The sequence below is a fragment of the Cibotium barometz genome, chromosome 2, assembly GCF_041138505.1.
Source record: "Cibotium barometz isolate CiBa-2024 chromosome 2, ASM4113850v1, whole genome shotgun sequence".
Classification (NCBI taxonomy): domain Eukaryota; kingdom Viridiplantae; phylum Streptophyta; class Polypodiopsida; order Cyatheales; family Cibotiaceae; genus Cibotium; species Cibotium barometz.
The window spans coordinates 76,033,508-76,057,621 of record NC_141047.1 but is presented as its reverse complement, the minus strand read 5'-3'; the positions used below and the strand labels follow the sequence as shown (position 1 = coordinate 76,057,621).

The window sequence follows — 24,114 nt, the reverse complement described above, 5'->3', positions numbered from 1 at the left end:
AGGAGTGCCCGTCGGTTGCAACAACAGGGGCCCTCGTCTGGGGGGGAAGCATGCAAGCATGGAAATGCTAGAAGCTTGAGAGCAACAACAAAGCAGCCCCGAGAGGGAGGTCAGACAGCAGGACACACAGAGGAAATGCTGCAGGCAGAACTTCCTCTCCCACTTCTTCTCCTGCTTCCTCAGGCTTTGAATCTTCTCCAGAGCCATCCCCAGCCAAGAAATCTCACAGGGCGCTAGCTTCCTCCTCTCCTTCCTTAGCTGCAGCAAAGGCCAAAGGAGCTATAAGAAAGGGGCATTATCCTCTTTCACCCAAATCACCTACTACACCAAGCAAGAAGTTCAACATGCAGCTGGGCTCAGATGCCACTCCAAGCACAGAGGTGAGCATCTTTACACATGTTGTTGTGCAGCCAATTTTTGTTCAGGTGCCTGGCTTGTGTGAATTTTTCTAGAGGTATGTTGCACATGCATGCTAGGGTATTACCATGCTGTTCCAGGGGATAATGGAGTGAGTGTGCTCACAATGTCATCCATGAAACAATGTCCCTATTGAATACCTTACAAAACAAATTTTTTGCTTCAATGATGACTCCTCACTTGTCGTTATTGCAATAAGTGTGTTGCATACCAAAACATCCCTAAAAAAATTCAAGTTGTGGGCAATAGTGCTTTATTGAGTTTTAGTAACACTACATTGCATATTGCATGCTGACAACACACTGGAGAATACATTTTCTACACCTTTGATACTCCCACACTTTCTATACATGTGCACAAGCATTGTTAACATAAGCATGCTTGTAGCCTCATGCATATATATGGAAGGTGCATGTCCAAAGCAAGCAGGTCATACATGAAAATATGTTAGCAAAATGTGTTGGGCTGATTCTAGTTGTGCTATGGAATATTGCAAGGCAAATCACGTTGGTACCCTCCATATGTCCAGTTTGAAAGAAAGCCAGTTTTCTGTATGACCAAAGCCCAAGCACATGAAGTTTACGGTCTTTCAGATTCTGGAGTGGATGCGCGAACATTGGGTGAGGCTAATTTTACAGATGCAAATTGGCTATCATGTTTTGATGAGGTGCCAAGAAGGGGCAGTAAAGTAAAATGCAGGACTTTGAAGCTAGAGTTGTGGCTCAGGTTCTACACACTTTTTACTTCGGTATATCAGGAACCTCCCCGTAACTATGGGATGGAGGTGACCAAGGAATTTGCAAGAGGTTTTCTGCATGAGTGTACAAAAGGGCCAGTTGATTGGGCTTTATTTTCTGAGAGCATGATAGCGGCTATGGATGCAAAGAAGCTACAAGCAAAGAAGCACCGATGGTCTATTTTCCATGCTTCCTCTACACCACATACCTCCAGGTTTGAACAGGTGAAGCCTCTTGAGCAATCGGAGACAGTACAAAATATGCATGTGGACTCAGAGGCAATTGCTATGTTGGACGGAATAATTGAGGTGCTTGAAAGGAAATATGCTCATGCCCTGTCAGAGCTCAACGAAGCTACGAGAAAAGTTGAGAAGTACAAAGCGGATATGCATCGAGATGAAGGGGCACAACTCCTGGTTAGTATTTTGAAAAGACAATTGGAAGATGCACAATCTGAGTTGCAAAAGGCTGAAAATGCGTCAGACCCAGCAAATGCTGGGAAGTTACAGGAGCTGAGGATGAAAGTGGACAGATTGTCGCTGACCATCCAAACTATGGATGGAGTTGTTATGGGTACTGCTCCTGCTAGTGCGGGCTGTGAAAGTCAAGAGTTTCTAGAAAATGCAAAACAAATAGAGATGCATGTGCGTGCTTAGGTGGATTTTGTGAAAGACATGCAGGCAAGAAGGAACAAAGTGTTCCTATCCTTGCCAACACTAAATTACCACATGCAGATCTGGGCTTATCGGATGCGCACAATATTTGTTCTGCTTGTGGATTGGTCATGTATGATGTAGATGGTCTTTGCATGTTTATACTTCCTTGTGGTCATGCTTATCATATTTATTGTTTTGCTCACCTTGCTACAAGCAAAGAGATTTGCATGGCTATGGGATGCATGCAAATGATCTCGCCTGCTACAAGGTCTTTGCTGATGCTTGGCCACATTGATGCCCTCGATTATGCAAGGGAGTCACGAAGCACAGTACCCTCCATGCTTCCAAACACTGCTGCCAAATCGTGCTTTTCCCACGGTACGTAGCATACCGTTATGCTCTAACCCTTATCTTCATTACTGGTTTTTTTTGTGTGCCTTTTTGTAAGGTGGGTGAGGGTAAGATGCATGTGGATAAATGGTACCACCTAGAGTTGTCATCTGTAGCATGGCAGCTGATTCTGGTAGCAAGGTAGCTATCTTATGCTGCTTGGGAGCTACTTAGATTCCTGGTAGCTACCTGGTAGCTACCTGGAAAGGCTGTCAGCTACCCTTAAAAGCCTGATAGCTACCCTTTCAAGCCTGATAGCTACTCTTTGAAGACTGGTGTTAACCCCTTGAAAGCTTGGTAGCTACCTTCAAAGCCTATCAGCTACCCTTAATATCCTAAAAGTTACATTTGGAATCGTGGTAGTTACCTGGTAGCTACCTTCCAGCTTTTCAGCTACCCTTAAAAGACTGAGAGCTTCCCCATGGAAGCCTGGTACGTACCTGGTAACTATCCTTGAAGCCTCTCATCCTTAAAAGCCTAATAGCTACCCTTTGAAGCCTGGTAGCTACCTTACGAAGCCTAACAGCTACCATTGGAAGCTTGGTAGCTACCAAGGGACGCCTAAGAGCTACCAAGATATGCTTGAGTCTTCCATGCTAAAAGCTACCAAGGGATACGAAGATGTTAAGGCATGTTGAAAGCTACCAAGGCAAGCTGGGAGGTTTGAAGGTAAGTATGATAGCTTCTAGTATGTAACTTTTGTAGCTGGAATCGGTAGAGCTTGTGTTAAGTTGTGAGGGTTTACTTTCAATTTGGTATGGTTTACTGTCTACTAAGGTGGGAAAATATTTTCTAATGATTGAATTTATTGCAGATAATGAGGATGCCAAAAATATTCAGCCAATGGATGAAGTTTTTTCAACACCAGGTTGTAATGTAGAAAATATACAGTTGGACACAGAACTTGAGACCGTTGGCAGATTTTCGTGGAAAAAACAAGAAACCTGATCCAAAGGATGACACTATCAAGGAGAGAGAACCTATGGACTTGGGTGTAGAAAGTCCTGTAGATAGTGACATGGACAAGGAGAATCATCAAGAAGAGCGTCCTTCACTGCTACAAGCCTTTAAAATGTTGAAAAGGGGAAGAAAGAGGAAAATGAAAGGTTGTGTTCACTTTTATAATTGAATGTAGACTAATATGTTTTCACTTGCTAATGATTGTTTTCCATGCAGGAGGATCTTCTAGCCAGCATCCTCCAACTTCAAGCAATAAGGACCTAGATAAAGCTTCCAATATAACAGATGATCAACTGGACAAGGAGGAACCTGCCAATATCTTTGAAGGATCGGGACAAAAAGGTGCTTTTGCCAAAGTCAGAAAAAGATTGCAACCCTAAATTCTGCTAGTTCTCCCCATGAATGCATGTCAACCCCCTTTTTGGGTTTGTCCCATCAATAGCCATTCTGGCTATGTAACCAAATTGTTGACATTTTCTATTTAATGAATGAAAAGAGTCCGACTATTTTGTTTCTTATATATCTCTCATTGTTATGTATTTCATTAAGTTCTTTTCCAATGTATGAAATTTATTGTTGCAGACACTGTCAGTGTGGATGGACTAGCTGAAATATCTGGCAATGTCCTCCACAAGCCAGAATGGTGATACACTGCAAGATAGTGATAAAGTGCATGATGGTGTAAATAAAGTGCAGGATGGTGATAAAAAGTAGGATGGTGGTGATAAAGTGCAGCATGATGGTGATAAAGTGCAGGATGGTGGTGATAAAGTGCAGGATGGTGATAAAAAGCAGGATGGTGGTGATAAAGTGCAGGATGGTGGTGATAAAGTGCAGGATGGTGATAAAAAGCAGGATGGTGGTGATAAAGTGCAGTCCTGATGGTGATAAAAAGTAGGATGGTGGTGATAAAGTGCAGGATGATGGTGAAAAAGTGCAGGATGGTGGTGATAAAGTGCAAGATGGTGATAAAAAGCAGGATGGTGGTGATAAAGTGCAGGATGATGGTGAAAAAGTGCAGGATGGTGGTGATAAAGTGCAGGATGGTGAAAAAGTGTAGGATGTTGATACAGTGCATGATGGTAATAAAGTCACAGAGGAGGATAATGATGTCGGGGAAAAGGTCGGTTTTTTGTGTTTTGTCCAGACATCATGCCTTGCAGCCATAGTACAGAATGCGTGGAAAACACGGGATTGTGGTGTTCCTGTGAACAATGTTGCTAACATGCTAAGACAGATTAAAGCACAGGCTGTTAGTTTTTATGATGCATTTCAGGGAAAAAGTGAGGTAAAAGGTGAATGTGGGACTGAAAAGGACAGCTCTCAGAGCTCAGGAAATGACCCAACAAAGAACTATGTGTTCAAGGAGCATTATGAGGCACAAGACACAGCTTCAGTGGAGGGTGACGTAAGTGCCCATATTGCTCTTGATCAAAAAGCATCAGAGTTGTTTGAAAAGCATGAGAGTAATCAGAGAACTGAACTGAGAGATGATATCGAATCGATTGCAGCAGGTAGTGTGAGACATCCTAATGCAAAGATGCATCGCACCTAGGAGGATCCAACCAACCCTTCATTTCAATTACGGCCAGCTTTAATTTTGGATCTCAATGGAGTGCTACTCACAACGGTTGACTGCAGATATGCACAAACCCCCCCTATTGGAATATGCTTGAAGTGACAAATATGGGTGGCAGGAAACTGTTAGGGCAAAAGCATGATGCCGAGAGGTTTGTGCATTGGTGCTTGGAATGCTTTGATGTCTTTATATGGACTTGTGCTAACAAGGTCAATGCAAACAGAATTTTGAGGTGCTTTATGCCTTTTCACGTCCACTGGTTCAAAGGCGTGCTTACGCAAGAGTTCTGCACAAAGGAGACTAAGTTCCAGAGAATTACCAAGAAACCAGTGTTTTATAAGAAGTTGATCATGTTTTGGGAGGCTTATCCTCAGTATTCACCAACAAACACTATCATGGTGGATGATAGCGAGTACAAAACTTTATGGAATCCTCAAGGAACGGCATGTATAGTAAAGAAAATGGAAGATCAAGACCTTGAGGAAATGCAGGATTTTATTACGATAGTCCTCAGAGGCTGGCTTGATACATGGCTTGGTGTCGAGGATCGCGTCACCTATACTATAGATACGCCGCTACCAATCATGAAAGATGATGACAGCATAGCTGTGTGAAGGAGGTGGATGGACGAACATATGAACGAACTGTAGTATAGCGAGACTTGTGATTAGCCCATTATGTTCCCAACAAAGTAAATGTAAATTTTTATTATGGAGTCCACTTTGGAACCTTGTATATATTGTAGAAGTGTTCTAACTGACATAATGCGATGGCCATTTTTGCACTCTTGCAAAGCTGTAGATTGGATATATAAGTTATTGTCTTGATTACAGGTATCATTTAGTCTAAATTTGAAACACTGGTATAATGTAAAGTTTTTCAATTTTTGCTATAATGTTTTTGCACTACTAAATTTGAAACACTAGTATAATCTGTAGACTGCTACCTTGGTGCTACCTAGGTGTTTGCAGGCTACTACCAAGTGCTACCAAGTTCCTGCTGCTAGGTACTGGCATACTGGTGGGTGATAGATTTATTTCCAGATGCTGCAAGGTTAGTATGCAGATGCTTGGTTTATTCCCAGGTGCTGCCAGGCTAGTATGTAGGTGCTACCATACTACTACCTGCTTGATACCATATCACTATCTTCTGCTATCTTGGTGCTACCTAGATGCTTACTAGCAAGTGCTACCAAGGTCCTCCTGCTAGGTACTGGTATAGTGGTATACTTTAGAAGCTCATTAATTGTGCATCTTGAGCAATATGGTCATGCCACATCATAAGACCCATAGTGTAAAAGAATACCTTGACATGTATGGAATGTGCCAGTAAGATTTACCATGTACCACAATTTGAGCATCCCTCTAAGAAAGATCAGGCAAGTTTAATTATCATTCACAGACACCCACAAGCTTGGTGTGGCTCTTGGTGACCCTTGCCTGCAAGAGATTAGCATGAGTAGACGAGGATCCAAAAAAAACAAGTATGTCCAAAAGAAACAGCTTGAATTATTTTTAGCAAGCTATACATCAACGGGAGTGGTATTGTAAATAGCCTCATATGCTTCTGGGGAAATCAAAAATCTCATCCCACATCCTTGAACCTTTTCCATTGGGAACTTGATGGATCTTACAAGGTGGGATGGCAAAATAGCTTCAGGTTTGCGCCGTAATAGCTTATACTCACAGGGATTTCCTTTCGCTTGTTTGTACCATATTCCCTTGACAACAAATGAACCAGCAAGGCAAACATTCCCCCAGCCATCTGTTAGCTTGGTATCAGACTTTTGCTTCTGAGCTGTGCATTTCAAGACATAAAAATCTGCAAGCTCCTCATTGTCATGAGGAGTTATGACAGCAAAATTGTCACCAATGCAAAGTGCATCACTCGAAGCATCATGGTGTCCTTCGTATGCAAAATCTTCAACTTCATTAGCATCTCTGACATCTTTTGAAGGTTCAAGGGTAACATACTCCCACTTCTTGACATGTGACTTCCTAGAGCACCTCCTCCAAAGGCCTTGCGTACAAGAATTGGAAAAGCATGATAGCTGCCTGCATCTGAGAGCTTTCCCATTTGTTAAAGAGTAACCTGAGACACAATGTATCCCACGAGCGCCATCCACAGATTTGCAGTCCCACTTCTTGCTTCTATCCACGTCGCCTTCCTTAACTTCCCAATATGCCCTGGTAACTGGTCTTACTTTGGATGCATATGTGGCAGCAGCCCCATCACACATGGTTTGTCTTAAAAAGGCAACCACATCCTCTGCACATTGCAATTTTCTACAGTCTGGCTTAAGCTGCTCTTGAGTCAAATGTCTTTTGATAACAGCACCTGCACCATCATGTTCACCCTTCCCATGGCCAGATCCCGAGAAATGATGTGTCATCTTTAACCCTGTGAGAGTCCCATACCGGGCAACAAAGTAGAAAGGCCTCTTTGCCTTAAACTACGAGGCTGCCCCGTCTGACCACACCCAATGCTCCTTGAGGGATAAGCCTAGCTCTTTCAACCATCCATGATGGAGCATGAAGCAATGTTGAACAAAAAGAGTATCATGAGTTTTATCATCAGAAATGTAAAAATGATAATACTTTTGAAGACTTCCTGCAATCTGCACATATGTGATATGGACAAATATTGTAACTTGGCAAGAAAACCAATGCATTGATTGAATCTCATTTTGTTCTTTGAATGTATAATTTTCAGCAAAGTCTACAACTGAAACAACCACATCGTCAGGAAATACATGTAGACACTCTTTAAATTGCTCAGCTTGCCATCTGTAGATAAAGTTGTGCTTTATGAACTTTTGTAAGTGATCCCTAAAGAGGCCAAATAGTTCCCTAGGTTGCATCTCCTTGTGGGAGAGAACTTTTCTTTTCTTTTTCTTGCCAGAATCTGTTTCACCAACTTGAATGTCTTCAAAAATCTTCACCTTTATTGTGCGTACGCTACTTGATTCCTCCATAGGACATGTCGAAAGCTTCTTTGAGGGTCCACAAGATGGGCACTCTCCCATCAAACACTTCAATGCAAAGAAGTCAGAATTGCTAGGCTTCAAACACAATACTGATTCCCACAAATTTGTAAGGCTTGAGTAAGTTTGTGTGTGAGCTGTGCATTTTTCTCCAACACCACAAATGTTGCATTGACATATACACTCTTTTCCATGCACACCTGGACCAGCTTGGCGTAAATGGTTGATAGCATCTCGTAAGAATGACATCTGGACATGTGTGATGCAACAACAACCATTAGGGAAAAAGGGAGCTCATTTTGGGGCCTTTTACGGTTTGGAAAAATAAGCTCTCAACCAATGAACAGAGGGCCAACGTAACGTTGGAAATTCACAAAAATAAAAGAAAATAGATAAAAGAAACAATATTTTATGTAGGTACAAGCGTGCTACATTAATGTGGAGATTGGTTTTTTATTCTCACAAGATCTTTGGACATGAAGATAGAATCTAGTCTGACATTTTCTCTAACAAGGGCCTTCCCGCTTCCACCTCCCTTTGAACTTTGAATTGTTGTGCTGCCTTTCTCTTTTCCAAAACTGCTCCCTTGATCCTGTTTGGCTTAGAGTAAGATGTTTCTTGTCAACTATCTGTCTGCCCACTTTCTCTTTCTTGAAACTTCACTTTGTTATCTTGTTTACATTACTTTGCTGTGGTTACAGATTCACAAGGTATCCATGGTGAATAAAAACTATGGTCGTTCTTGTGGAAGACGCTCTGTGGATGATAATGCTATGAAGGTAGAATTATACCACACATCCTTACCCCGTCGACCTGCTTCTTCTATTTCTTCGGTAGAGAATTCAAGTACAGTCAAAACGGAAGGAACTTGGGAAAGGTTTACTGTTTCGAAAGGAGCATGGGTGCTCATGCAACCTAGTAAAAGAAAGAGACCCCAGACAAAAAGCATTTTCTTGGCATCATGGAAGGGAAGAGTACGAGATTTTAAAATCACCAGAGGAAAGATATCGGTGAAAGAAGTTTTGATTCAGCATGTGTACATGCATAAAGAACTTGTCTTGCGAGACTATCCAAATGATCTTCCGCAACACAGGCCTAATTGTATATTTTTCTATTGTGGTTTTGTTCTTTATGAGGTGCATGGATTTTTAAGACAAAGCTTTCTTTCTTTGCTTATTGATATTCTTGTGTTATTTTATTTCAGATTTATACCCTTCATCGTATGAGACATGGCAAAACATCGATTGTATTCTGGGATTTATAGATGTTTTGCATGGATCGATAGGAGAACAACAATACCAAGGTCGATGTGCAACAGAGCTAGCTCAATCCAGTATATTTTTTACTGATCATTTTTATCAGTTGTTGCTGGACAATGCAAACACACATGGTGTGTTAAGAAAACAAGACCTTCCAGCATGGAATTCAGTGGATTGGCCTCTCCCACATTTTAGTGTTACAGAGGCATATAGAGCCAAGCTTTTCAAAGAAGTGCAGAAAGCTCTGAGGCCCAATATTGCCACAAGGATAATAAAAATTTCTTTATGCATGCCTCTCACAGTTTTTGTAGACTTGTTTAATACCTTTCCAGTGAAGGTTTCAAAAACAATGTTCACAGTTAAAGCAACAAGTCTGGCATGCATGCCACAATTTTTGGATAAAGGTTGGGATAAGAAGACATGTAGTTCAGTGTTTTGTGAGGTTGTCCAACCTTCTATGCAACTAAAGTACATGGTTGCATCACAAAATTTCATTTTTTCTTTTTATTATAAGCGCAGTCGAATGCTAGGTACAAAACTAGTCCCAATGGATCAAGATGAAGATTCTTTTGGTGCAGAAAATAAACTTCTTGATATTGATGTTGTTGAGAATGGTGATGTGCTAGTCAATATCACATTAAGACAATGTTGCTCCCTAGCTCAATTGCGCAATGACATTCTATTTGAGACAGAAGGTTCTATTTCAAAGGACTTTTTATTTATCTACAACAATAAGAAGGTATACCATGTGACTTATCCTAGTCTCATTAAGCACTGCTATTAGTTTACTTTACCCTATTGTTTCATATTGCTTTTTTGCAGGTGCTCAAAAGAAGAGAGAGATCAATAAAATGCAAAGACATTGAAAATTTGAAAATTGAGATAACACAGACTCCATAAACAAAGGTATTATATTCAGAAATGTAAAATTCTGTACAGAAGTGTTTAATTATATATGTAGAACATATTCTTGACAACAATTTTCTATTTATCTACAGGCTGATCTAGAGGCTGCTCTATATGGTCCAAGCTCACCGTATCATCTTTATTTGGAGAATCTACTTTCTGCTGCTCCATCCTGTCGTGTACAGTCTCTTGGTGCTGCTCCATTGTCTCCTCTACTGCCCCTGGAGCATCTGTTTGCTCCATCATTTCCTCAATAACATCAGCAGCCACAGCAGGTCCTTGTTCTTGTGGCTTCTCCTCATCAGCACACTAGATCCTTGTTCTTGTGGCACCACATCTGCATCATCTGTGTCATCAAGGTGTATGACACCTTCTCGGACTTTAGAGCTCTCACCCAACTCGACAGTAGTAGCTGGTACAATAGGTTTGGGGAAGGCATACTTCAAAAACTTCCAAATTATATCAGCTCTGAAACTATACACATAGCTCGAGTTGAAGCTATCTTCTCTCATCTGCAATGAGATATGATGATTTAGAACACTTTGTACCAATATCAAATTTTTTGAAGCTAAATGAAAATTATTTTTTCTTACAAGCTCTGGCTGTCCTATCTCAAAATAGCTTGAAAGTATATATTTGGCACTAATCAGCACTCTCCAGCCACACAGCTACTTGAATCATCTTGTTATGGTGTCTGGATAGTTGGAAAGATATGTTAGAAACTGTTAATGTCTGAACAAAATAAAATTATTCAATAAGTTCAAAGGCATAGCATGAAATAGACATCAGTAGAGGGAACAACTTTCTACCTCTAAATCTATTGGCTCTATTGAATCCAAAAGATTGACATTAGGAGGACACTGATCCAATGCATCTAGAAGTCTTCTAATACAACTGCAATACATATAATTCAATTAGTGTGCATTAAATCCAAATAATGAAGTTTAAAGTTAAAAATAGCACACAAACCACTTACAATTTCACCTCTCTGTGTGTGTTTCTAAGAGAGTTGAATAAAAAGCATTGCTTCTGCTGGATGTCAATAGAAGCAAAGCTCCAGTGGTGGTCACTGCATAAGGAAAAAAGCATTAAGAAATCAAAGGCTACAAGAGTACTCAATCTTAAAGGAAAATCCCAAAAGAAGCAGCCACACACATACTTGTTATGGTATGGAAGTAGCAAAATATCAACATGATCAAAATCACAGTGTCTGAACCAATTGGAAATATCCATGGGAGTTTCCTTTGGATCTCTTAACTTGAAGGAAATTGCAGGATCAATAATATAAACTGTATGTTGTACAGCATGGTTCAGCCAGCTTCTCATCATGCTACATTGGACAAAACAATAATTAAGGTAAGGTGTAAGGGAGGTGGTACAATAAGGATTGTTTTGCAAACAAATGTAAAATAAAAGACACTTACTAGAGCATTGCAAGAATGATAGTATCTGAGCAATACTCATTCTTATGAGCCAATGCTACCAAGCATGCTTTTGTCAAGTCAAAATTATTCTCTGAAAAATCATCTTCAATATGGACAACTATGTTAGGGCCCAGCTCCTGCAACCTTCTCTGTATCTGTAGCTCCAGCTGTACAGTCTCCACATCTATAGAAGATTTGGATTCTTCTATTTGCTGCTTCAGTGACTCTTCATAAGCAGCTTTCCCTCTGGTGCTCATTGAGTGGGTCACTTCAACAACCTTCACCTTGTCTGCCTTCAATTTCCTTGTAGGTGGAATTAATAATATGTCTCATTTTTATGTCCTGCCATTCCACAGGATGGACCAGCTTGTCATACCTCCACCTCACTCTGGACAATGTGTTGAAGTCCTTGGCCATCGAGTTACCCTGTGAGCATGGGCTACTACAAGCATTGCATCTTCAAAGTACTTCTCCAAGTAATCCTTTGCCATTTCCTGTAAGGAAAGAATGGCAGTCCTGTTCCACCTGAAACCAAGGTGCCAGCTATCACAAATTTCTCTCACTAGCCTCTGGAAAGGTGCCTTGGGGATTGCAAAGCCTATAGATTTTTGTTGTTTCCTGATCTCCTTTAGCACACCTGCAGAATGTTTTAACCTCTTGGACTTTTGCTGCAGCATGCTCATTGGCTTCCCCTTTCCTGCCATGTGCAACTCTTCCTTTTGGAGGCACAATAGATTCCTTAACATTAGCCCCAGCTGCCTGCTCTGCTACTCTGCTGCAAGTCCTGGCCCCTTGCCAGACCTGCTTGCAGTTGCCTTGGTTCTTGCCATCACTCTGAAAAGGTCCATACAAAGCAATAGAAAAAGATTACAACCATGGAGAACATGGAATGATAAAAGAAGGTGATGACAAATTGGATAAAGCAAAATTGAACAATTTGTAACAAAACGCGATTATGATGATTTGAAATTTCTAATAGCTCATCATCGCGTTTTTCTGCGAAACAACATGCTATTGCATCCCTACAATGAATTCTCTGTCTTTTCAACCATAAACAATATGTATTGAGTTTATGCAAGAACTATGCAGCCTTGAATAGCCTGGAAAGTTACAAAATCACAATGAAATGATTGGATGAAGAAGCATTTTCAAATTTGCAACAAAATGCGATTTGGGCTGTTTGAGATTTCTAAAGCCCTCTCCTCGCGTTTTGCTGCAAATTCTAGAGACAGTATACTTCAACATGCCTTTAGTCATTTCAGTGTGTATGCAGCTTGGTGCAACATGGATTGAGCCTATAGACATCAAGAAGTGATCAAGTTCTCACTCAACAGGCCCAAATAAAAAGTCTTCCTGCTTCTACATGCAGTGGAGAAAATCTAAAAAATGCATATAATATTTATCATAATATCTAACCTACATCACATCAATCAGTTCCTTACCCTAATATAATATTGAACAAGAAGAGAAGGAAATAGATTATCTTACTATCCTGGAAGCTATCTGCAAGTGTGCTGTGCTGATGATGAGTATCCTGTGCTAGGGATGAACCTCTGGTCTGGATGCTGATGGTGTAGAGTAGGGAGGTAGAGATGCAAGAGAACTGAGTTAGGAGAGTAGATTATTGCAAAATACAAATAAAGGAGTTATTAAATACCACACGTGTGAAATATAGTCGTTTTTTAACACGTGTGGGTCCCACCCAGATCTTTTGGAATTTGAAATTTGTGGGTCACTTTTTGCCTTGGAAATTGTGCCAATCATGATTTCATAATTAGACCCATTAACACTTTTCCCTCCCCGTCTTCCATCCCTGCGGAAACCCTCCCATCATCCTTTTCTTTCCCACTCTGATCACTTCCTACCCAACACACTCCATCCACTCTGCAACCTGTCTGAAGACTACTACCATTACCAGATCTCCAGGTTACCAGTGCTACAGCTCAAGTTTGGAAGAGAGCAGGAGAATCTCCAGGGCTACTCCAACAGTATGGAAGAGGAAAAGAAAGGTCAGAGATCTATACCCTTTCCAATGTTTTCTGATATATATTTCTTCCATCTGTAGAATTCTTGAATCTCAGTGCCTAGAAATCTAGTAGATCACCCTAGGATTTGATTAGAGATGGATATGGATAGGATTTAGAATTTTGCAACAAAATGCGATTATAGTGCTTTACATTTTCCAAATGCTCCAAATCGCGTTTTCCCGCAAATTCTGATATTTGTTTTAGTTTTTATTTTTCCCTCTTTCTTTTGCTCTCTTTTGCCCTGGGGAATTCCTCCTGGTATCATTTACTATCCTGAACATTGTGAGATATCCCTAGCATTTGATTGGCGATGGTTGTCAATAGAAATTTAGAATTTGCAACAAAATGCGAGGAGAGCACTTAACATTTTTCAAATGGATCTGCATCGCGTTTTGTTGCAAATTCTTGTGTCCCTTTTGGTTTTTACTGTTTCCTCATTGTTCTGCTTTCTATGTCCATGGGGATGTCTTTCTTGATGATGAGAAAGGTTTTTGCTTTGGAACAGTTGATTCTCAGGCCCCTCCTTTCAAGAGGAAGCTGGACTTTTCTGCTGCTATACTCAGACCACAGCAATCACCAGGTGATTCATGTGTGCTTATGAAGAGAGTTGTTTGGTGATATCCTATACATTATCTGATTGCATATGTGAGCATATAGAATTCATGTTATATAAATTTTGGTTCAGGCAAAAGCAAGAGACTAGAGCAGAAAGGTGAGTCTTCCCTTTCAAAACAAAGGGAACCAGAAGAGGACAAATCTCCAGATTTGCTCCTATTTGACTTTCTTCACAAATGCAAGGCTCAGAGGAACTTCCACATATACCACAGTATTTTCAACAGGGAGTTCACTATGAGCTCTCTTTTGGACCATCACATAGATTTCCTTTCAGACCATTGGGATACCTTCAAACAACTGACAGAGGCAGGAAGGATTGTGGAAGGTGAAAAGGTTTTTGTGCATTTAAATCATATTGTCTCCATTGACAGGCTGAGGTACCATGTGAATAGAAGGTTTGACAGCCTGCCTGAGGAATATAAATTCAGCTGTAACTTGCACACCAGAAAGTGTAGAGTGCTTGAGGAAAACATGGCATTCCTTATGTACATTGTCTTTCAACAGCAATCTCTAGAAGAGCAAGGGCAGGAGACTGAAGAAGAAGATATATCTGTAGTAGCGGAGGTAAAAGAGGATATTCCTATGGCAACAGATATGGCAGAGCAGGAAGAAGATATCAACCTCGAGGATGAGGGGCTGCAAGTGGCTGCTCTTGACCTTGTTCAACTGAGGACTGAAACTCTTAGGGCAGCACAGCCAGTTGTGAAGATTTTGATGTTCAGAGCAGCAACTATGCAGTGCCCATGCTTCCAGGTGTCTTGATTGGTGGTAAAGATTATGTTTTCCTCCATGATATAGAGTGTATGTTCAATTTGAGGGAGGACTATGCCATTTCCCTTATTGCCCAGGCTTCAAGGCTTGACAAGGAGGTTGACATAGAGGATGACCATTCACTGCTAACTTTGGAAACAACTTTTGATCCTGCAGAGGCCCTTACTATTTGTTTCAAAGAGGCTGAAAATTTCCAAGAGCCAGATGAAGCTGCCTTCCAGCTCACCCAGGAAGCTATGAATCTCTCAGCACTTCATAAGGAAAAACTTAAAGAAGAGGCTGGACTGGAGGGGAGAGGAATAAATCTTTGGAAAGATGAACTTCTTGTTGCTGATGAAAATGAGAGGGTATGATATTATTACTTCAAATCAAATACTTTATCTTGTGTTTAAATGTTTTGTAGTTATGTATCATTGTCTCACTACAATCTTTTGATACATGGAAGCTACAAATTGAGGATGACACATTCCTCTAGAGATCAAGTGGAAGCAGGCCGGCTGGGTTTGGCAAAATGTCAAGCCTAGCTCATTATATTCATGATCTAGGCAGTGCTAAGATCTTGATTTACCATAGGCAGTTGAGCAATAATGGAGAAGCCATTGTTTACTTCTTTAAATGTTTGTCTAGGGTTTTAGGTGGACATGATCTTCCATGGCAAAAGGAAAAGATCATTTTAATAGAGAGGTTGTCCGCCGCCATAGATATATTTGGGGATTATGTGAATAAGCAGGCCTCTAGGGCCTCTTACTTTTTGTCTTACACTTCTTCTGCATTAGCATGTGGTGTTAAGGAGCCCAAATGTCTAGAGGGCTATGGAAAACACAAGCTCATAAGGTTTTGAGAGCCACCCATGATTGCATCAGGCCACACAATCCAAGAAGAAGAACACGTGGAGATAGCTGAAGACAAGGATACCCCTCTCAAACAAGCAACAGAGGCAAGCATTGATAAACAGAAAGTCGACATCAAGCCAATAAGGAAGAAAAAGAGTCCAATCAAGTTCAAAAAGAGAGTTCCGACTCGCAAGCCTTGGGAGTAATAGGATTTAGTCATCAAATATGGCACAAACATTATGTTGAAGTTGAATTGATTTGTACAAAGTCTTTGATCCTCATCAGTTCCTTGTCCGTACGGATGATCAGTACCCTTTTGCATTTGTCCCATCACCGTACGACACTTCAGTACTCTTCCCACACTCAAAAGCTTCTAAAAGCATTTGATACTCAGTACTTTATTGGTAAGGATCAACAGTATGTCTATCATAATTAAGTAGTATTGATTGAATTTTTTGTGTGTTAATATATGGATGTATTGATGCTTGTTAATATAGATCACATGTTTCACAAAAGAAATACTTTTGATGGAGTCTCAAAACATATAGGCATAACACCAAGAGTCACTTGTTCCACAGAATAAAAATCTATTGATTGAGTTTGAAAACATGTGGACATAACACCAATAAGTTACAAACTGCTATTCATGTTTACTTGTCCATTTATGGTTTCTAAATATCTTCGAATCCCTCCACTGTCTATGTCTCTCTGCTGCCATTGAATTGTCCAAAGTTTGTCTTCGTCTTTGCTTTTGGGCTAGAATAAAAGCAAGCTTGACTTTGGAACTAGCAACTTTTCTTTTAGCATGCAGCCTTTGTAGAATGCCTCGGTAAAACCATTGGAAGACTTCCTTCAGACTATTTGCCTTTTGACTCCCTCCATAGTGTTGTGTGTGTCTGAAAAATGCATTACGTGCCATGTAGTGAGACTTCTCCATGCCTTGGGTAGACCAAATTGCTGGGCATCCATACTTTTTGACAAAATAGGGAAGGTGGTTGTAGATGATATGCTGTTTTCACAAAGACATAAGAATGCATAGTAAGTTATAAAAGAAAAGAGGATCACACTTAAGTAAAAGAAGAAGACATCACTTTACCATGTAGTGAGTTATATTGCAGGCTGTCCATGCGTCTTTCATTGACTTCCCAAAATGTTTAATTGCCTCTTCAAAGTTCTTGTAATCACTCTTTGTCCATGTTACATTGTCACAGAACATGAAGAGTTGATCGAGACCTCCACACCTCTGCCTTCACATTTTGTGCTTCCCCATCTGCCTCATGATCTTTCACGGCATTATGGACTTGCTTCCACAATCCATAACTAATTCTTGAAACTATTCTACCTTGCCTTACTTGCTTACTATTGTGTTTGGGTCGAGACAAGAATCTTCTTGCCTCCTTAACACCACCAATAGAGGGTTTGATTGGTACCTCCTTGCCATTGGTAGACTTTTTAAAATCCTTTGTGATATGAACATCACCTCCATGCAGACCTATATCGGATAACACTTTTTCCAATGCACGAAGAGCATCCTTTCTATTTCTTTCGGGACGGAGTTTCCAAGCAAATCCAATATACAAAAATACCAATTTCTCAATAATTCGACATAGAGCATGCAATGTGCATATGTGAACATTACATAGTGGAATGTCAAGAATGGCCTTGAAGTCAGGGTCAACTTTATCTCTATTAGGTGCTCTCTTCCACCATTTGGAATTCATTACTTGAGCTGATTCTTTGCAGTAAAGACAAGGAGACTTTGAGTTACCTCCTTTACTAACGTTATACATGCACTTAAGTGTTTTAAGATCCCCCGCCATATGCCACTCTACTTGAAAATCACCTTTTCCTGCAACATGGAGATTCTCTCCTTGCACTTGTCTTTTAATTATTCTTGGTATTTCCGTATGGTGAAACACCCAATCTAGTGTTTCATGGTCTTCTGTCTTTACCTGTGATTATACAAAACAAAAGTCTTACTATAAAAGATTTGAAAACATTGACTAAAATCAAGTACGAAATAAAAAATGATCATACCTAGAATGAGCCCAACCACCATATGTGTTTCTCCGACTGCACACTAAAATACTTCAAACTCGCTTCATTCAATGATGTATCAAGTGCTCCATTCATCAATGTGATAGTAATCCTTTCCATTTTCTTTTCCTTTTACAACCTCACACTCATCCAGTTTGATAACAAATTTCAAAATGCCTTTGCACTCTTCAAATGTTATTCCATAAAACTCGACCATTCTTCTTTGAAGTTGTTGTAGATCTACAAATATATTGTTCCAAGGGTCATACACAGTGGTTCCTTTAGCACCATGAAATATTTCTTCAATATGGATATATGGTCCAATAAACTCATCTATACTTTCATTCAAATGACCTCTTATCTTCCACACTGTTGCTGGATTTGGCAGTAAAACTCGTTTAATCCTTTGATCTCTCAAAGTTGAGGATATCGCATGGAAAATCGAACTATATCCCTTCCTGCTAACTCCACTAACATCAAGAGCCTCTTGGATTGTAGTACCATCAACTTGATTATTGGATATAAAGTCCTCTACAACATTGCATTTGATTGTTTTGTATTTTTTTTCTTCAATCAAACCTTTTGCTACACCACAAGAAAGCAATCCTTTCATTTGTTTAACTGGAAGAAGGTTGGGATCCATATTTTCTTTTGCAGGCTCCAATAATTTCCTATAGTAACAATATAGTAACAACACAATATGCCTATATTATTCAACACTTCCAATCCTGTTTTGCATTAATGGACAAAATAGATATAGTCATTTGAGAGCATTTTTGAGTTTAAAAAATAAAAAATTACAAACTAACCTTGCTTCCTGAATTCTTCGCTTGCATCCACCAGTCCCAGCCTTCAAATTTGTAATGTTTTTAATCTTCCTGCTTCGTTGTCTGTCTCCAAGCATGGTTCTCTTCCTTCTTGATCTTGTTAACTCTTTTTTACTCTTTGAATGCTCCTCAATTTCATTCTGCAACTGCTGCTCCAATTTTGCACGAATAGCTATCTCTTAAATCTTGGCTCCCTTTTCTTGTAGGTACATTGTTTTATATGTTTCTGCAAATGCAGACTGTGCTGAAATATAACCAAGAAGTCCATTTTGTCCATCGCCCGCAAACCTCAGTAGTGTGGTTGGATTGACAAATGGAGGTGTAGAGTTTTTTACGAGACATTTTGGATATATACTTCCATCACACCATAAGTCAATATGTTGGAGCCCTTCTCTTCTCATATTTTCCCGTTGTTGAGCATTTAGCACCGTATCCTTTCGTCTTTTTTGTGCTGGAGCATATTGTTCTTCTAAGTCGATGTGAAGATGGTATAATCGCTTCTTCTGAGATTGTAACTCACTAGTATCGGCCATTTTTGTGCTTCTGAGGTTGCAAAGTTGGCTTGTCAATCTCATAGTCTTTTTGTAACATGAATAGTGGAAGTGTGGCGGTATCCATACAATCATTAAGTTCAGTGATGGATTCTTTATGAGAGGCCTGCACATGTCGTCAAAAGAGATGCGAAATCTTCGAGAAACAAAAAAATTAAGGAGATATTTAATGCAAAATCGTGTTAGTTAGACAAAAGATTATCTTATTCTTTTCTGAACTGACAGTTCAGTGGTCCTTACTGACAGTTCTGAGCCACGTTTCCATATTTTATTATTTTTGAGATCTTTTAGGAGAGAAATAAATCGAAAAATAGCGAATTTCTTACAGGGCCCCAAAATGAGCTCCGTTTTTCCCTAATGTGTACCGATCTCGAAGCTTGTGTACAAAATAAGGCTTCAGCTTTTCAAATGCTCTTTGGTGAATCTGTACCTCTGGGGATGACTCTATTTGAATGCAAGAAAGAATTCTACCTGCAATAAATCAGGACAAGAAATCAGCCTATGAACAACATATATAGCTTATAGAAGTCAAAGAATTAGAACTAACTTGGTAAATAGAAATTTTTCATGCCAGAAATAAACAATAGCTTTTAGGTTAAAGGTTTGGAACAATAGCTGCCCTGTACAGAGTGATAGCTATTTGGTTAGAGTGGAAGCCACCAGGTAGAAAAGGTAGCAACCATGTTAAGAGTAGAAGCTACTAGGTAAACAATGGTGGCTTTTAGAGACAGAAAGGTAACTACGAGCTTTGGAACAGTAGCTGCCATGGTAACAGTGGTAGCTACCTGTATAGAGTGAGAGCCACCAGCTAGGTAAGGTAGCAACCATGCTAAGAGTGGAAGCTACCAGGTTGAAAATGGTGGCTTTTAAAGGCAGAAAGGTAACTACCACGTTTGGAACAACAATGGTAGCTACCTGTATAGAGTGAAAGCCAGTAGGTAGTCAGTAGGTAAGGTAGCAACCATCTTAAGAGTGGAAGCTACCAGATTGACAATGGTGGCTTTTAGGGATAGAAAGGTAACTACCAGCTTTGGAACAGTAGCTGCAATGTACACAGTGGTGGCTACCTTAACTCTTCTATAAAGCATAGTACCTATCATCAAGATACCACCTGAATCACTCCCAGCCTCATGCCTATGAGCTCCAAGCTTGGTAACTGAGCTCCAAGCCTGGGAGCCACTACTCTTAGCATAGTACCTACCATGAAGATACCACTCTTATCAGCTCCCAGGCTTGGAGTTCATTGGTATGATAGAAATCCTAACCTGATGCTTCTAGCTGTTGGCCTAATAACATATCAGCTTGAGCAAAAACCTTTGCTACCAATCTGTGAGCCTACCACCACCTTCGTGCCTTCCTTTGCTAGCCACCTTTATGAGGATGAAACTGATTGAAAGTGGTAGCTATTTATCTACAAGGGTTACCATGGTAGACTAGTATTACAAACTATGAAGCTGGTGCCTTAACTTCAGCCCTGCACTACCGACGACCAATGTACAACCAAGAGGTAATTAGGGACATTTAAAAAGTATGGTATAACAAGGAAGACAGACCTGAGGTTGTTCAAGCAGATGCACCGAATGCTTCTCATACAGCTTTTGTCCCCAACACGCTTTTGACATACATTCTTTTTGTTCGGCGACACACGTGTATTGTTTGTCCAATATGCAATGACTAAATCTTTCACTTCCTCTATGATTATACTTCTATGTTGTCGTTGTCGCTCACACAAATGCAATGGCAGCTGTGAGTCATGTTGCTTCATTTGAGATCTAGCTACATAAAAATTCCTTCGATGAACTCCAAGTAGCCTTGATGTAGCTGCTATATTTGGTTTTCTACTTGTGGAATTCATGACCATCATGATACTTGCCCGTTTAACAAACAATTCCCTAGAGCTTTTTGGTCTTTTGACAGCCTTGAGGGTATTGTGTAATCCATGGAGCAAGATCTTATGATCCTGTGTGGATTCCTCAGCTTTGTGACAATTAAGAGATGCACAATTAAATTGCACATCTCTTAAAGCTTGATGGTTGAGTATACTTGTGACGATCTCACCCTTTGCTTTATTGTCAAGACCCTGTGTGTAATCCGTGAAACACTTAATCACTTTTGAAGTAATCACCTTCTGTTTTGTGATGCTGAGCCTGAGTTGTTTCACTGGTGACTTCCTTGACTTTAACTTCTCACGATAAGCACGCTTCCGACTTGTTTCGTACTCCCTGATTAATTTTGATTTGCATGGTGCACACTTGAAGGAGCCAGCACATGTACATAAGCTACTTTGAACATCTTCTGCTTGTGCAATAATTGGAACTATTTCCATGTTGAAAAAACCCCTTTTGATCAGTTCAACAAGTCGAATGTGCTCACTTTGTGGATAGCATGAGGCTCTTAAGAGAGTCAGACCTGTCCATCAAAACTTCGAAGACATTGTAAGATGAGATGAAGGTAGCTGTCCACAAGCCCCGTACGCAGTTACTGCAATGCTTCTAATTTCTTAGAAGGGCTGCTTGAAACATTGTCTATTTTTTTTATCTGGCGGGCTGCGAGACGACTGGTGGCTTGGGCCACCCTAGCTTTTGGCTAGTGCCTTTTGGCTTGTTGGGCCCTCAGTTAAGAAGGAAACCTGCAATGCAAAAACACACACAGACGTGAAGTCGCCATGGAGGCTTGTTTAAAGCAGAGAGAGAGAGAGAGAGAGAGAGAGAGAGAGAGAGAGAGAGAGAGAGAGAGAGAGATTCTTCTATAGAGGAGAAGGCTTACCACCAGCAATCACAAGACACACACACACATATGAAGTCGCCATCGAAGGTTGTTCACGGCAAGAGAGAGAGAGAGAGAGAGAGAGAGAGAGAGAGAGAGAGAGAGAGAGAGAGAGAGAGAGAGAGATTCTGCTATAGAGGGTAAGCCTTACCATCAATCACAAGACACACAGACATGAAGTCGCCATGGAAGCTTGTTCACAGTAGAGAGAGAGAGAGAGAGAGAGAGAGAGAGAGAGAGAGAGAGAGAGAGAGAGAGAGAGAGAGAGAGGACATGGGGAGTACCAAAAAATGCTTCTTTTTCTTTTTCTTTTTTTAAACATCCCACTTTTTGCTTTGTAACTGAAAAACGGTTCTTCTTCTTTTTCTTTTTTTAAACAACCCACTTTTTGCTTTGTATTAGACGGTTACTATCAGTGTACTAGCTGTGTCCCGGACATAGGTATTAAGTCCACCTATTTATGCATACACCCAGTATGCATATATCAAGATCTTTGATTACCACAAGTGATGTGTCACATGAAGAAGTAGAAGACATAGCAACACATGCAACCTTGGTGTTACCGTCTTCCTTCTTGTCTTTGTCTTTGTCGTGAGAAGATGTTGATGTAGAAGAACCCTTAGATTTGGATTCAAGTTCAGCTTTTACCTTCTTGGATGCCGCCTTCTTAGCAAAACAACGATCCTCCGTATGGCCACTACGACAACAGAAAGTGCACTCCTTGGAAGAATCCTTTGATTTGTCCTTGTCGCCTTTGGTTGAAGAATCTTTAGCATTGGAATTAGAGCCTTTGTGTTGATCATTCCCCTTGCCTTTGCCTTTGCCTTTGCCCTTGCCTTGGCTTACAAAAGCCGAGTCCTTTTTGTTTTGCTTTGCGAGTAAGGCACTTATCATGAAGAAGACCCATAGTCTCTTCAAAGGAAGGGAAAGGAACTCGAAGAAAGATGTTATCTTTGAATGATTCAAAAGAAGAAGGCAATTTACCAAGTAGCTTGTGGACCGGATTGCTTACCAATGTACCAAACTCTTCAAGTTTCCGCTTGATTCGATTGAGTTCTCCAAGCTTCTCCACTATGTTATCAGATTCGGAGATAGAAAGCTTATCCAAATCTTCTTCCAACTTAGCCATCTTAACCGTTGAAAGTCTTCCATATTGCATTTGTATAGCGTGCCATAATTGTTGAGCCATACTCCTTGTAGAAAGAAATTGAGACACAACCGATGTAGACATGCCATGCACAAGTAAAGCTTTGGTCCATGCATCCATATAGGTTTGATATTGAGAAGGCACCATATGAGGAGAAGTGATTATAGACCACACCCCGGCGCTTTCCAAAAGAAGTTGCATAAACAAGGACCAAGTGTGGTAGTTGTTTGGGGTAAGCTTTTGTGAATCAGAAAGACTTGGAAGGCTCAAAGATTGAGTGAATGGGTTAAAGGGTTGATATGATTGAGTGGGGAGAGGAGTAGTAGTGGAAGTAGTAGAAGGAGGAATCATAGTAGATGCCATAAAAGGCATAGATGATGTAGGGGGATATACCATAGAGGGCATAGAAGTATGTGGATATAGGAAGGCATGTAGGACAAAGAAGAAAGAGAGAAAGGATCCGTAGAAGGTAATGAATATGACGGAAAAGAGAAAGTAGAAGCACCTACCGAAGAAGGAATTGCACCAACTTCCGCTGTAGTAGTTGCCGGTCCAACCATCGTAGGAGATGTAGGATCCATAGTATCTTCAAGTTGGCCTTTGTCTTTTGGAGTAGAGGACTTCCGAGATCCCATAGGGAGAGGAGGGTGGGAAAACACAAGGGAAGAAGTGTCGTACCTCCAAAAACGCAGCCAATAGATGGCCTGTCCACCAAGGAAGTATCTCCAAAATATACACAAAGATAGTGTGAAAACGTAGCCACAAAACGCAGTCGATATATGAATCAATAGACTCTGTAGAAACCACCAAAAAGGGCTAAGAATGTAGCCTTAGGTAGAAGGAGTATGGAGGAGTTGATTGTCCACAAAAACGTAAACACAAAGTGTGTAGCAAAGTGGAATTTTCAGCCGAAAGGTATAGAAAAGAGGATGAATATGTACCTCAAAACAGCATGTAGAGGGCTGAAGTTGATGATGAAAACGCAGCCAAGTAATGGCTACAAATCTCTCCACAAGAAGCCTCCAAAAAAAACGCTACCACATGTAGGAAAAACTAGTTGGCAATGTTTTCACCGCCGCAAGTAGAGTTGTAGGACTCGGATTGAAGTGCTTTAAAAACACACTTGTAGAGGATGGGAAGGGGATAGTTTGAAGCCTTTTGCATCATTAAATGAGTGCAAGGATGATGATTAAGGGCTTCTGCAAAAAATGCAAGCAGAAATTTTACAT

At 40.4% G+C, this 24,114-nt stretch overlaps 1 pseudogene; it reads right to left on the bottom strand.

Moving 5' to 3' along the window:
* Positions 1–6,261: 6,261 nt before the first annotated feature.
* The window catches only part of LOC147641480 (uncharacterized), a 37,556-nt pseudogene continuing 19,703 nt past the window's right edge, over positions 6,262–24,114 (bottom strand).